The following is a 13,777-nucleotide window of genomic DNA, read 5'->3' on the forward strand; positions in this document are numbered from 1 at the left end:
CCCTCTTACTAGGAATGTATTGCCTAAAAACCAAGCGGCCCTTGAACAACACCAAAGACTCGTCCACAGCTATTTCTCTTCCAGGTGCAAACATCTCAGGAAAACGATCAACAAAGTGATCAAGGACAGGCCGAATCTTAAAAAGACGGTCACAATCAGGGTGATCGCGTGGCAACGCTAAATCATTATCAACAAAATGCATCATGCGAAGAAGAAGCATATATCGATCACGAGTCATAACTGCTGGAAATATAGATGTTGCCATCAAGGGACTAGTGGACCAATAAGAAGACATTGATGGCTTCCTTAGCAAGCCCATCAAAAAAGTTAATCCCAAAAACTTCTTCATCTCTTCAACATATGTGGGAGACCAATGGGTAGCTCTGGAATGGGGCTTAAGGCTGGCACTGTGGTCCCTCAAATACTGCTCTGCATACAAATTAGTTTGCTCCACAATCTCCTGCAAAAACTCATCGTCAAAAAACAATTGAAAATATTGAATTGGCAAAAAATTGTCAGTATCCACTCTACACCCTGGAACACCAGTGAAGTCTGGCAATTCCGGCTGCACCATGCCAGGGGCAACCCAGACGTCATCACTAACATGAGGAGAAGAAGCCACCCTAGCCTGCAGGCCAGATGCCTCTTGCTGCACTACATCAACGGGAACACTAGCATCCCCAGATGCCTCTTGCCTCACTACACCAACAGGAATACTAGCATCCCCAGATACATTTTGCATCTCTTCACCAACAGACGAACTCTCATCCCCAGCTGCCTCTTGCATCTCAACATCAACAGAAGAACTCGCATCCCCAGATGCCACTTGCTGCTCAACAACAACAGAAAGACTAGCAGCACCAGATGCCTCATGCTGCTCAACAACAGGAAGACTAGCAGCACCAGATAACCTTTGGCGCACCACAGCAATGTGAAACCTTTTGGGCGCAGCCTTTACCACACTTGCCTGTTCCTGACGAGAAAAAAAGGGAAACCTTGAGGACCTAGGCTGCCGCTCACATGGCTCTTCCCTCTCTACCGGCACATCAATGTCCCTCTCTACCACAGGCACTTCATCAGCACTAGAAGAAGAATCATCATCCGATGATACCATGCGAAGAGAAAACTCACTGCCTGAATCTTCTGCACCTAACTCAAGCTCCGAATCGGAGTCAGTGTCTGGACCATGGTCAGAGGAAGACTCAAAAAGCAAACTAACAACCTGCTTAGCAGTAATCCTGCGAGCAGCCATTATCCTTACAAATCAAGAAGACTACACACACAAGTGAACAACAACCTACACTGTGCAAAGGAAGAAGTAAACAAGGTAGAGTCTTCACACAAAAATCAATACACTCAAAAACAATTCAAATCTAACCAAATATAAGAAGACTCACCAGCACCTACTCTGCTGAAACACAGCAAAAAGAAAGGAAATCCCACTGGAAAGAAAAAAAAACAAGTATAGATTAGACAAAGTACACATCAAGCAGCAATACAAAAAAAAAAGTTAACAATCAAGAAACACAAAGCCACACAAACAGCAATAACTTCACTTTTCATAACAACACATTTATCTAGGAAAAATAGTACAAAAAACATTTACTTACCAAGCACATGCAACTACACAAGCTGCAAAACCAGCATTAACCGAACCACAACCTACACCAATACAAACAGCAAAAGCCTGGATCAAAAACAAAGAAGAAAAAAAATAATTTAATACTACATTTCACAAACAACATAACAAATGAATAAACAATACACAAATGTACCCCCAAAATCACATCCACACAGATGGGCCATCAAAAAGGGCAAAACGGACAAAAGTACGGGTTGATTTGCCCACCGGGGGGGGGGGGGCAGAAAATCTAAATTTAAAATCCGACCCACCTGAAAGCGACCCTTGCACAATGGGTCACTTCCTACAATCTAAAATAAAATCCCTGGTGCTAGTGAGGGCATTTCCGCCGCACAATCGCAATGCTGTGCGCGACCGTGAGCCAGAAATGCCCTGCAAAGAGACATCAGAAGAGAGGAAAATCACTTACCTCTCCCCTGAAGCCTCTTTGCAAACCCCCCCAAATATCTCAAAACCAACCTAACACCTCCAGGCGCAGGAAGCAAATGGCTTCCCGACCGCCTGGGAATCCCTGAAGATGTTGGCGCGTGCTGTGCGCGCTGACATCATCAGGGATTCTCATGGGGAGGGGGACAACAGAATTACTGTGGTTAACTGCGATGCTGGACAGAGGCACTTGCATCCTTGATTTTCACAAGCGCAATCCTAAAACAGTTCCTATGACCAGGAGCTTCTTTCTCCCCATCTGCTGCTCTCAACAGTCTCTGACCATTTATACACATAAGAGGCATGTGAACTCACACAGAAGATCCCCTATTGGCAACGCCCACCAACTAGCGGAGTGCACCATCTTTCCTAAATTTACCCACTATGATGGACAGCTCACTCAAGAGACCTGTGCACACATTGGTGCGATGGCATAGTAACACACACGGACACTGGAGACAAAGCAAGCGCTCGAGTTGCAGCACAAATTCAGGAAAACATTCATCAGCCCAAAAACATTTGTGACCTTCCCACTATGATTCACAGCTCACACAAGGGACCCCTGCGCACATCTGTGCAATTGCATAGTAACGCACACATGGACACTGGAGACAAAGATGGGGCTCGAGTTGCAGCACAAACTCAGGAAAGCAATCATCAGCCCAAAAACATTTGTGAACTTCCCACTATGATGAACAAATGGTCTCTGTTTCCAGATACCTAAGAGCCTTGCTAGTTTATTCAGATAACAACCAACACACACTGGGGTCGATTGTGAAAATATGGTATTGTGTACAAAAAAGGGGAGAAATGCTCCTCTTTTAGGTGTCCCCTCACTCACCAGGGTTGCCCCACGGTGACATGCTTCATCATTGGGGCCATCCCAGTCCTCTACGGCCTGGGGCGTGCTGCGACTTGCGAAAGTTACGTAGGAGCACTTTATTAGACTATGTGTGGTGCATGTGTATTTGAGGAGTGGACTATGTGATGTGTGAAATACCTGCCCAGTAGGTTTACAATAAACTTTATTCTTGCCTCTAGGTGGTAATAAACGGGGTGGAAAGATAGGCTGCCCTAAACGTAATGTGTCCAGATGTACCTATCAACTCCTATCGTCGACATGTTTCGTGCATACACCAAGCACTATGATGGACAGCTCACACAAGGGACCCCTGCGCACATCTGTGCAATTGCATAGTAACGCACACATGGACACTGGAGATGGCGCTCGAGTTGCGGCACAAACTCAGGAAAACAATCATCAACACAAAAACATTTGTGAGCTTCCCACTATGATGGACAGCTCACTCAAGGGACCCCTGCGCACATTTGTGCAGTTGCATAGTAACGCACACATGGTCAATGGAGACAAAGATGGCGCTAGAGTTGCAGCACAAATTCAGGTAACAATCAACAGCCCAAAAACATTTGTGAGCTTCCCACTATGATGGACAGCTCACTCAAGGGACCCCTTCGCACATGGCATAGTAACACACACATGGTCACTGGAGACAAAGCATGTGTTTGAAAAGCAGCACACAAAAAAAAACATTCATCAGGCCAAAAACACTAGTGAGCTTTGCCTAGGCAGCACAGGTGTGTTTTTTAGCCACTTCAGAAACACACATCAGTATAAGTAATGAAGGACAGAGGCACTTGCATCCTTCATTACAATGAGCACTATCATTTTACTTTATAAATGACCCCCATCAGCATTTTTGTACAAAAAACGGCCTTTCCACAACATTGCAGCCAAGAAAAGACTTCATAGATAATGTTCCCCCAACAAGGGGAGCGACCCTTCCCCAAGGGGCCGCTCCCCGAACTAAGAAACTGATCACAAAACCAAAAAAAAAAAAAAATCCCTAACATTCCTGCTGCACCATCGCACGATCGTGCAGCAGGAAACCTCTAAAATGCCACCGAGGGAAAGGAAAAGCCTTTCCTTTCCCTCGATGCAAGTTGCATCACAATCCCCCCCGCCCCAGCCGCAAAACTAACCTCTTTGTGCAACGACGCGCAGGAAGCAAATGGCTTCCCTGCGCGTCTGTAAACAAAGGAAGCCTCCGGTGACGTCAGCGCGCCTCGCGCGCTGACGTCATTGATGACGTGGGCGGGGAGGGCGGGGGGAGGTAGGGGAAGGTCTTCCCCTGCCATCCCCGCAAAAACAAAAAAAATCAGGCAGACTCGGAGGGAGCGCTGGCGCTTCCCCCGAGGGTGGGGCTCATGACGAGCTGGGCTCGTCATGAGCGTGCGAGGAGGCTACGCCATGACGAGCCCAGCTCGTCATCAGCCCCGAAGGGGTTAATTGTATAAGAAAATATCCTCATAGGAGGTGTGTGGCCAGGACTTTAAGTGGGTTGGGTCCCTGTGAGTCTCAGACCTGGTAATAATTAAAAACAGACATGAATCGTGTCCCTATCAGGCCCTAGTTTAATTTCCTTAACTGTTCTGGCAAATAACACTGATGGAGTTTTGAACAATTTGTGTGAAAAAAATGTTAAAGTAATCCATGTCACCGATTTACTTCCTGTTCAATTTTTACACGTTGCGCGTAATCTTGCACTCCTTAAGAGTGTCAGCTATTTTCAGGACGTTGCTTTTCTGTTTTTTCTTTGGGTAGATTATTTTAATTCTTGTAAAGAACACATTTTGAACAGTCGCTTCCAAGAGTTCATAACGAGTACTGATTGAGAGCCCTAAAGTGTCTCAGTTTCTGACAGTGCCTGTCAGGTTGTCAGAATGATGTTCAGAATACATGGTCATCCAATCCTTGGCCTCTCTGATAGTGCATGGAGCAGTGATCACATATTACAGTTGCAACTGTGCGTGAAGGAGGTACACAGATGTCAAAGTATTGACAGGTGAAAGTAAATAAAAATGTGTGTTTACACTGGCAGTCGGATTGCCCTGTAGTTTTTCGAATTTGATGTCCTCCCTGACCCATGTCAGGTGGCGAGCTGTAGTGCACATTATCTTTCTAAGATCGTGCTTGTACTTGTAGAGATGAAGTTACTAATGCCTGTGTTTTGTCTACATTGGAACACGTGACTTTTGGGATTTCACGAATTTTTCTGCAGTAAAAGGGGGTTTTAGCATTGTACAAACTTCAGAAAAACTCAGAACTTAAAAGATTTCTTAATGCTTACATTTACATGTTTTTTAAAGTGTTTGGTGTGTTTATGGCGTATACTTAATAAATATACCTTTTTGCCTATTTTATTATCCTTTGCTGGATGCGACTTCATGATTTTCTTAAGCACACATTGCTAGTTATCTTGATTTAGACCACGCCCCTACTCGGATAGGCCCCACCCCTTTAAGAGATTTACCACTCCCCTTTTAGAGCACCCCCAGTTTTTTTCCCACTTAAAGCCCTGACAGGCAGTATGTTTGGGAACTAAACAAAGATTTTGAGGTGTTGCTGGCAGAATAAGGAAGAGGGGGGATTGGTGTGTGGGAACAGACGTGAGTGGAATGTGTAGGATAGGTGCAAAAAGACAAGAAGGGATTAAAGACTGGTATATTAGGGTTTTCACAATCAATTCGAGGAGCAAACCTGTACGTACAGAAGTGGAAGGGCTCTCGGTAGGCCTAAATGGACCACAAGTTATGTTTCAATATGAATTAGTCAGAATTCGAACTGGGTGGGAACTAGTGGAACGGCATTTCCAAGCTTTTTTTTTCTCTAAACAGTTTATATATTTCTACTGTTTAGAAACGTGTTTTTTTTTCTTCTTCTTTTCCTTGACCTGCCTGATGCTGAGTGGGAATGAGATGCGTTTCCCGCGCCATTCGCCCTTCTTAAATCCTTTCCTTTTTAAACCTCAACTTCCATCCCTTCGCCCTTCTTTGTCCAATTTTCCTGTAAATTCAAAACACTGCAGGTGGCGCGCTCACAGTTTACTGCTGCTTCAACACATAGTTAGCTTTGAGGGCCTGTGGGGGGAGAACGAGTACGGGGGCGGGGGAGGGGGGTGGGGTTGCAGTGTTAGCGCTCTGCGCCAGACAGGTAAGGACCAATCGCTGGCTTTACAATTACTAAGGCCATGTACATGCAAGATGTGTCCTCAACAGCGCAACAAACCGGACAAAACATTCAATCTTTAAATCTTTAGTGCATTTAATAATAGGCACATTGCTGAAATGGGGAAAAAAGAAATTGAGCAAACAATACAGTTGGGGCCTTGGGGGAGAAGATGGCATCTCAAATAGAAACGGGGAAACCTTCTCAAATAGAAACGGGGAAACCTTTAATTTCCTCCGCTCCTCTTCTCACCTAAAGAGGCCTGCTTCCTAAAAGAAAGGCAAATATGTTAAATAGAAAACTAAACAGTGATCGGGACACAATGTATGGCTGCGATTAATGTCTTCTCAGTCTCTGTTGAGAGCATGAGCCAAAGCCTCGACTCTTTATTAAAAAAATGTAGAACATTTGATTGACTCTGAAAAGTTTAAATGTACCAACCGAGATTACATTTATGAATCATTTATACGCTCAGCTCACCTAAATGTATCTGATATGGAATTCCAGAACTAATATTAACTCCGCTAGAAGTAGAAGTATGGCAAAAGAGCGAAAATCTTCTGAAAGCAATCTTCCTGTCCTAATTGTTTTCAATATAGCCTCAAATAATGCCTCAAACACCCGCCTTGATTTGCAGACATAGATATAAATGTGGTTTACACAGCAGCATGTACAATTTCTACTCATTTTAAAAACATGTATTATTTTCAGAGCGTTCTTTAGACCTGAGCTTTGGCTGGAAAATACTTCAGTTCCCGTTAAAGCGAAGGATTCGATAGACCTGTGACATCCCTTCTTGTGAAAAGGTAATCTTGTGCATCGCCTATGCAAATGAGTCCATTCCCTCATTTGTTCGCTTCTCGCTCTGCGCTTTCAGCGTTTGAGGAGGCAAGTTTGGTATCTGGGCGGGTTGAACAGCGCTGCACAAAAGAAAGTTAAAAAATATGTTGTGTTTGTCTGAGTCTGGACCATGAATTAGGAGTGTGCAGTACTTCACAGATGTTTTCCATCAGGGTTCAGGTACGCATGGCAGAAAAGGACTAAGTTAGAAAAGGGGAACAAAAAAAGAGAAACAGAAAACAAAAATAAAACGTACAAAGGGCACAAACAATGGGAGATAAAAAGAAATAGAACGAAGAACTAAAGATGGAAGCGCACTGGATAAGAACAATTATACCGCGAGAGAAAAGGGTGAATACGAGGCATTAATAACAAAATAGGGGAGATAAAATGGGAAAAAATGGCAATGATTGAAAGAAAACTGCATATACAAAAACACACTGTGGTGGATTACAAATCGTGCGGACTAAAGTCTTCCTTGTGCACGGTTACGAGTTCACCTGGCGCGCGGATCTGAACTCGGTAACTCGAGCAGCGCCCGTAGTGATGAAACAGTGTGCGTAATGTCAGGGCGTAGCTTGGCCAATACATTTGGTGTGGGGGAACTTCAAATTTCCCAAAAATCATGCAGGGTCATCGTGTTAAACACAATATATGAGAAGCAGGACATTGGGGGAGGCTTAATGGGCAGCGGAAAGAGAACCTAGACTTCAATATCCGAGTTGACACCTCTCTCTTGACATTGAAGGATAGTTGGTGACCGGACTGTGTTAGCCACCTTCTTTGTTTTCTCTCCCTCCCCTGATTACCTATTTTTCATGTTGTATTTTTTATCTCTGTTTTGCTTCCTTACCACCTTCCAACGATGTAATGCAATTTTCTTCTGTCTTTACTGTGTGTATGTATGTAAAGCGCTCTGAAACCCAGGGTCAAGCTAGCGCTATATAAAACTTTTTTAAATAAATAAATAAAGAGAGGAGGGCAAATTGTTGGAGTCACTTAAACACATCATTTTTCAAACTAATCAACTTTCTGTTTTTAAGTCCTTCAAAACAGAGATACCCGTGTGTTTGTGTCAAAGTGAGCATGGGAAAATTCCAAGTGAAATTCGACAAACACTTCATCAAACCCGACTGAAAGCCCTTGTACCCAACTATTTACATCAGCATATTTTTTTAAGGGTGTGTAGCACCCCAACACCCTTCCTGAAGCTACGTCCCCGCATAACGTGCACGTCAGTGGTTCCAATCTGACTGAAATATATAGTTCAATGGGTTTAATGACAGCAACGAGCTGGGAGGGGGAGGAGTTTACAAGGCCCGCAGGTTTTGTCATCAGCGAGTCCCTACAGCATGTCACCCTGGGCTGTAATCTACATACTCATCTCTGCTTGTGTGTGTGAAGTGCCGGGGCCATGGAAACCGGCTCCGCCAGTCACTTACAAACACGGCCATCCGTGTCAAAGTCACGGCTCTCGGCCCATGGAGGCAGGGTGGGAGGGGGAGGTGACGGGCGCGAGGGCCGCCCGCGCGCACACCTGCAGGACAGGCACTCTTCCTGTCTGTATCCTGTGGAAGGAGAGTGGCTGCCTGCCTTATGGGAGAGGAGCGGCAGTCTCAAAACCCTAAAGGACTGGGTGAGTGCTTGAGGTAACAAAACGATGAGGGAGGGGGTGATTTATGAGGCCACTGCCGTGGGAGTGAGTGAGACTCCACTTCCTGAGGTGTGGGATGAGACGATGTGTGAGACTGCATGGAAGTACGTAGGAATGAGCGAAACAGTTAAAGAGTATGTGGCGGTGGGGGGACTGAGACAGCATTTGGAAGAGGGGGCATTATTTACCAGACCCCATGCGTTTTCAGGTCCCCTCGCTCATAATGCAAAATACATTGTCTGCAACTCAAGCCTCGTCATGGTCAAATGGGCAATGTTTGTCAGTGGTTCCAAAGGTTGTATTTCATTTTAAAGACGATTTAACTGTGAAGTGTTTAATGTAATTCACAGTGTTGAATTTGTTTGCAGGATATCTAGCTCCCTAAATAAATTAGAAAGCTAAATGGATGGTTAACAGTTACACAGTATTTATGCTTTCTTTCCATGCTGGTAAAGTCAAGGCCGCTGATATAGCCACACCAGTAGATGGCGCCAGAGGCTGGCGCTGCTGTGCTTTCTCTTTCACTAGAGTTTTGTTTTATTTTACAAGCATGTGCCTTTGCTTTGTGGAGCCCCGCAAGACAGTCTTGACCAGGTCCCGCAAAAACCTCTGATGTGGCTGAGCTTCTGACTTTGCTGGAGTGAGACCCTCAACTGTTTGAGACTCGTGATGCATGATGAGCCAGACTGCTGTGTAAAATGCTGCAAATATAAGAGCAGCCAAGTCTTCATTAGGCGAATGAGGGAAGGACTTTCACTCCGCTGAGTTTAAATGATTACTTTTTTACCCCATATTGAGTTTTAGTCTAATTCTAAAGACTCCTACTTTGTACAGGGTTGCACACTTTTTAGCAAAAGATCAGATTACATAGTCCAGTGTGGAAGTTTATAACAATTATGTGTTGGGGGGTTCTTCCAATTCAGATAATCCTATCAGTTTTTTAGAGCAGTCCAAGTTCAAATATTCCAGGTTATAGCACACCCTCCAGTGATACCTTGGACAGTTCACTTCTTTCTGAAAGAATGTTAAAGAACACAAATTTAGTTGATCTATAGTCATCCTATTCTAAGGAAGCATGTAAAACTACAACCAACCTAAAAAAGAAGGCAAGAGGGAATGGGGTGGGGATGAGGGTAAGGAAGAGATAGACATAGCCTCAGAGCTACTTATCTCCACTTGAACTCATGGCACTGCGCATGTACTATAGCAGGCACGTTGTGGAAGATGGGTTTGTAACACTTGTCTGTTAGATGTGGAATATCTAAGACCAGTAGAAGGTATGGGAATGTGTGAGATTCCACTTGTGAGTACCGTACGCACTGCCGCCATTGAACAAGATGCAAAACATATGTACTATGCCAGGGATATAAGGTGGAAGCCAACCACCTGTCACGTCTATGGATCTCACAGAGTACAGGGGGACACAGGTATGGGGTTTGTGCTTTCTTTGTTATGGACTCTGCATACTGCTGGTCATGCATACAACCTCTTCTTCCTCTCTCCTCAGACTGCCCATCCCCACACCCTTGACCGGATGTGATGTCCGGTTCCCTGCTGCCCCCACCGTCCATCCCAGGGTCCTAGTGCCCTTCCCCAGATCACTGTATCTCCCCCCTTTGTCACAAAGAACTGCATGTGAAAATGCAAGTCTGTCTCAGCACATGCCGGTATGCTTTCAACCATTACATTTCCTCTATTAGTCTTTTAGGCCATTTGCATGCTCTTCTTGGTCCAGCCTCCATCTGTTGTTCTTCTGCTGGTCCCTCACAATTTCGTGTGTCCTGTATGTTGTGTTCTGACCCTTCTCGTTCCTCTGTTTTCTCATCTTGGTCTTCTTCCTTCATCTCCTTCAGCCCTTTGAAGTGTGAGCTATTTTTTGTTATCCTCTGGTGGTCTGACTCTGCCAAGATCATTGGGCCCTTCACTTTTGTTACTGTTAACAGGTCTTTGGAGAAAATGCTGTCTGATTTCCTTTGTTGCCGTTGACCACTGTGTCCCCTTCCTGTAGGTGTGACTAGATGGCGTGTCTCCTGGCGTCTGCGTACTTTGTAATCTTTTCTTTTGCCTCTCTGTCTTTTGCTGCAATGCTGGTGTGTTCTGGTGCCCTGACCGCTTCTACTTGCGGTAGTCTCGTCCTACTTGTTCTTCCCAGTACTAGCTCCGCCGGGCATCTTCCTGTGGAGCCATGGGGCGTGTGTCTGTAGTCCCGTAGCATCTGACACAGGGCTTGACCAAGTGATATCTGCACCACCTTCGCTCTTTGAACAACCTTTTTAATGTTCCCTATGAACCTCTCCACCATACCATTTGCTTGAGGCCACAGAGGAGTTATCTTCCTGTGATTTATCCCTAGGTAGGCCATGAACCTACAGAATTCTTCTCCTGAGAATGGAGGCCCATTGTCTGTTTTTAATGTTTCTGGTGAGCCCCATGCCGCAAATATGTCATCCAGTATTGGTAAGGTTGCTGCTTCTGATGTTGAAGACACATGGCGCACTATAGGAAATCGCGAATACTCATCAATGACCACCAACAGATAATTGTCTGTGTCCAGTGGCCCTAAGAAATCAGCCGCTAATGTTGTCCAAACCGCTCTTGGAAGTTCAGACATTTCCAGTGGTTCCTGCTTGGCTGGTGATCCTGTCACTTGACAGAGGTGGCATGTCGCGATGGTGTTTTCCACCATGCGGTCTAGGCCAGGGAACCATACCTTCTCTCTTAGCAGTTTCTTCGTTGCTACTATGCCTCGGTGTGACTCGTGAGCCAGATTTACCAGTTGCTGCGTGAGTGAACTTGGTATCACTATCCTTGTCCCACGCATCATTATTCCTGTGTCTGTCTCCGACAGTTCTTCATGTATCTTCTTTAGAGCCAGCACTTCTTCCTTGCACACTCCTTCTTTCCATGTGCAGGTATTGTTGACGTGTCTCCATCTCTGCCGTCTCATTGTCTCGATGGCCATTTGCAGCGTTGCATCTTCCTTAGTCTCCCTTGCTATCTTCACTAGTGTTATCAAAGCAGGGGTGTTTTGCTTTAGTAGGAAATTTAGGTACTCTTCTGCCATCTACGTCGTCCCTTGAGCCTGTGGCAGCGGGTGTCTCGACATGTAGTCTGCCAGGTTGTGTTCTTTCCCTGGCTTGTGCACAATTGTGAAGTCATAGTCCATCAGCCTTATGCTCCAGCGCTCAATCCTGGGTGGCATTTTGCCTGACGGGCTGCCATAGATCGTTACCAGTGCCTGGTGGTCTGTTATGATGGTAAATGACTTCCCATAGATTAACATGTGATAGTGTACACACGCCCACACCACTGCTAGGCTTTTTTTTTGGGTTGCGAGTATGCCTTCTCAATGTCTGTTAAACTTTTGCTTGCATACGCCACAGTTTTCCTGGGTGAGTCTCTCCCTGGCAGATGCTGCGCTAGTATTGCCCCATGTCCTACCGGGCTAGCATCGACAGTCAGTTCAGTGCAGAGTTACGGGTCGAAGTAAGCAAGATGTTCCACAGTCATTACTGCTTGTCTGATTTCCTCGAAGGCCTTGTTACATTCCTGAGACCAAATGAACTTCTGTCCCTGTTTAGTCAGCTCTCTTAGCGGTGTGCTCACCGTGGCGAAGTCTTGTATATATCGAGCACAAATAAGAGGGGTGCAGGGGGATGGGGATGTGCGAGGCAGCCCCCCACTCAAAAGTCCTCAAACAATTGGTGCCTCGCCCATGTAGACATCCTTATTTACCGTGGACCGGGTAGGGATATAAATTATCACTCCTACCTTGGATATGTCCAATAACATATACAAAAGGGTCTGGATGTACTCTTTTCACTTAAAAATACTACTAAATCACACAGGACCAAGTCATTCACCAACAGAAAAGTTGTGAAGAATAGAGAGAGTACCTCACGGTAGAACAACCCAAGGGGGTTCCCGGTCAGTGATTCCCGGTTTACCCACTTCTCATCATCGGCGACTCTCTCTATTTGTGAAAAAACAAACGTGCACTTGACAGGAAGGTAGTGCAGACTTGAGAATAGTGAGAAAAATATGAAGAAAGAACACAAATAGTGATCAACAAAGAGAAGTGTCCACATACACGTAACGAACCCCAAACAAACCACACCATAAACAAATAAAGTGGGTGGTGGTGCTTTGCTTGCTAGTACCGTTTTATTCTGATGCAGCAAAGCACTACCAAATAAAATTGGTTATTTGTATACCAACACAGATTATCTCGAGCACAGTAGCTGGCAAGTCCTAGAAACTATCTCAGTTCTGCGACGTCCGGCGGCGGAATTGTGTTCTTCAGCTTTTCTACTTTGCTGGAGTCTGGCCTCATCTCTTGCTTGGAAAATGTGTGTCCAAAGAAGACCAATTCCCCTCTCCCCAGCTCGCATTTGTCTCCATTCAATGTTAGGCCCGCTTGCTCCAGTTGCGTGCACACTTGACGCAAAGCTATGTCATGTTCTTTGTCTGTTTTTTCAAATACCAGGATGTCATCACTATAGTTTAGGCTGTTCTGTACCGGCCTTATCCCCTGCCTTATTGTCTCCTGGAATATCTCCGCCGCCAATGAAATTCCGAAGCTCAGTCGCTTGTATCTAGACAGACCTAGGTGTGTGGAGAATGTCGTGATGTACCAGGACTGGTGATCTAGTTCTAAATGATGGTACCCTTTGCACAAGCCCAGCTTCGAGAATCGGCAGGCCCCACTGAGACAGCTGATCATGTCGTTTAGGTGTGGCCCGGGTGACGTTCCCTTGCTATTGCTGTGTTTGGGATCCTCATATCTACACATATGCGGATCTTTGAGGTGTTCTTCTTCGGAACTGCCACAATCGGAGACACCCAGGGCGTTGGCCCTTCATCCGGTTCAATTATGTCTTGCGCCAGTACGCTGGTTATTTCTTCTTCCACTTGCGGTTGTAGGTGGATCGGTACTCGTCTATGATGTTGGGCCACCGGCTTAATTGCTTCATTGATGTGCAATGTTATCTGTTTCTCCTTCAACTTACCTAGACCCTTTAGTATGGCTGGGTATTCTTGTAGGATGTTCTCCGTTTCTGACATGTGGTACGTCATTGCTAGTAGCCCCATCACCTGCGCCGTCACATTGCTTAGCAGGCACAGTGCTGGGATGTCGCCTTTGAGCACATGTATTTCTTCTTGGTAGGACTTGCCTCTGTATGTTAAC

The 13,777-nt window shown here is 45.4% G+C and overlaps 1 protein-coding gene across 6 annotated transcripts in view; it reads left to right on the plus strand.

The window, feature by feature from the left end:
* Positions 1–13,777, plus strand: part of AGBL3 (AGBL carboxypeptidase 3) — an 873,099-nt gene that overhangs the window by 114,065 nt on the left and 745,257 nt on the right. Inside the window, exon 1 of one of the 6 annotated variants that reach the window (XM_078670242.1) lies at positions 8,372–8,571. The exons of 4 other annotated variants lie outside the window; for them this stretch is intronic. The gene's annotated coding sequence lies outside the window, so the exon portion shown is untranslated. Of the gene's footprint in view, positions 1–8,371; positions 8,572–13,777 lie in introns of those variants that run through there. One more of the 6 variants, XM_078669943.1, reaches the window with a different exon arrangement.

This window comes from Lissotriton helveticus, chromosome 1_1 (genome assembly GCF_964261635.1).
Source record: "Lissotriton helveticus chromosome 1_1, aLisHel1.1, whole genome shotgun sequence".
In the NCBI taxonomy this organism is placed as follows: domain Eukaryota; kingdom Metazoa; phylum Chordata; class Amphibia; order Caudata; family Salamandridae; genus Lissotriton; species Lissotriton helveticus.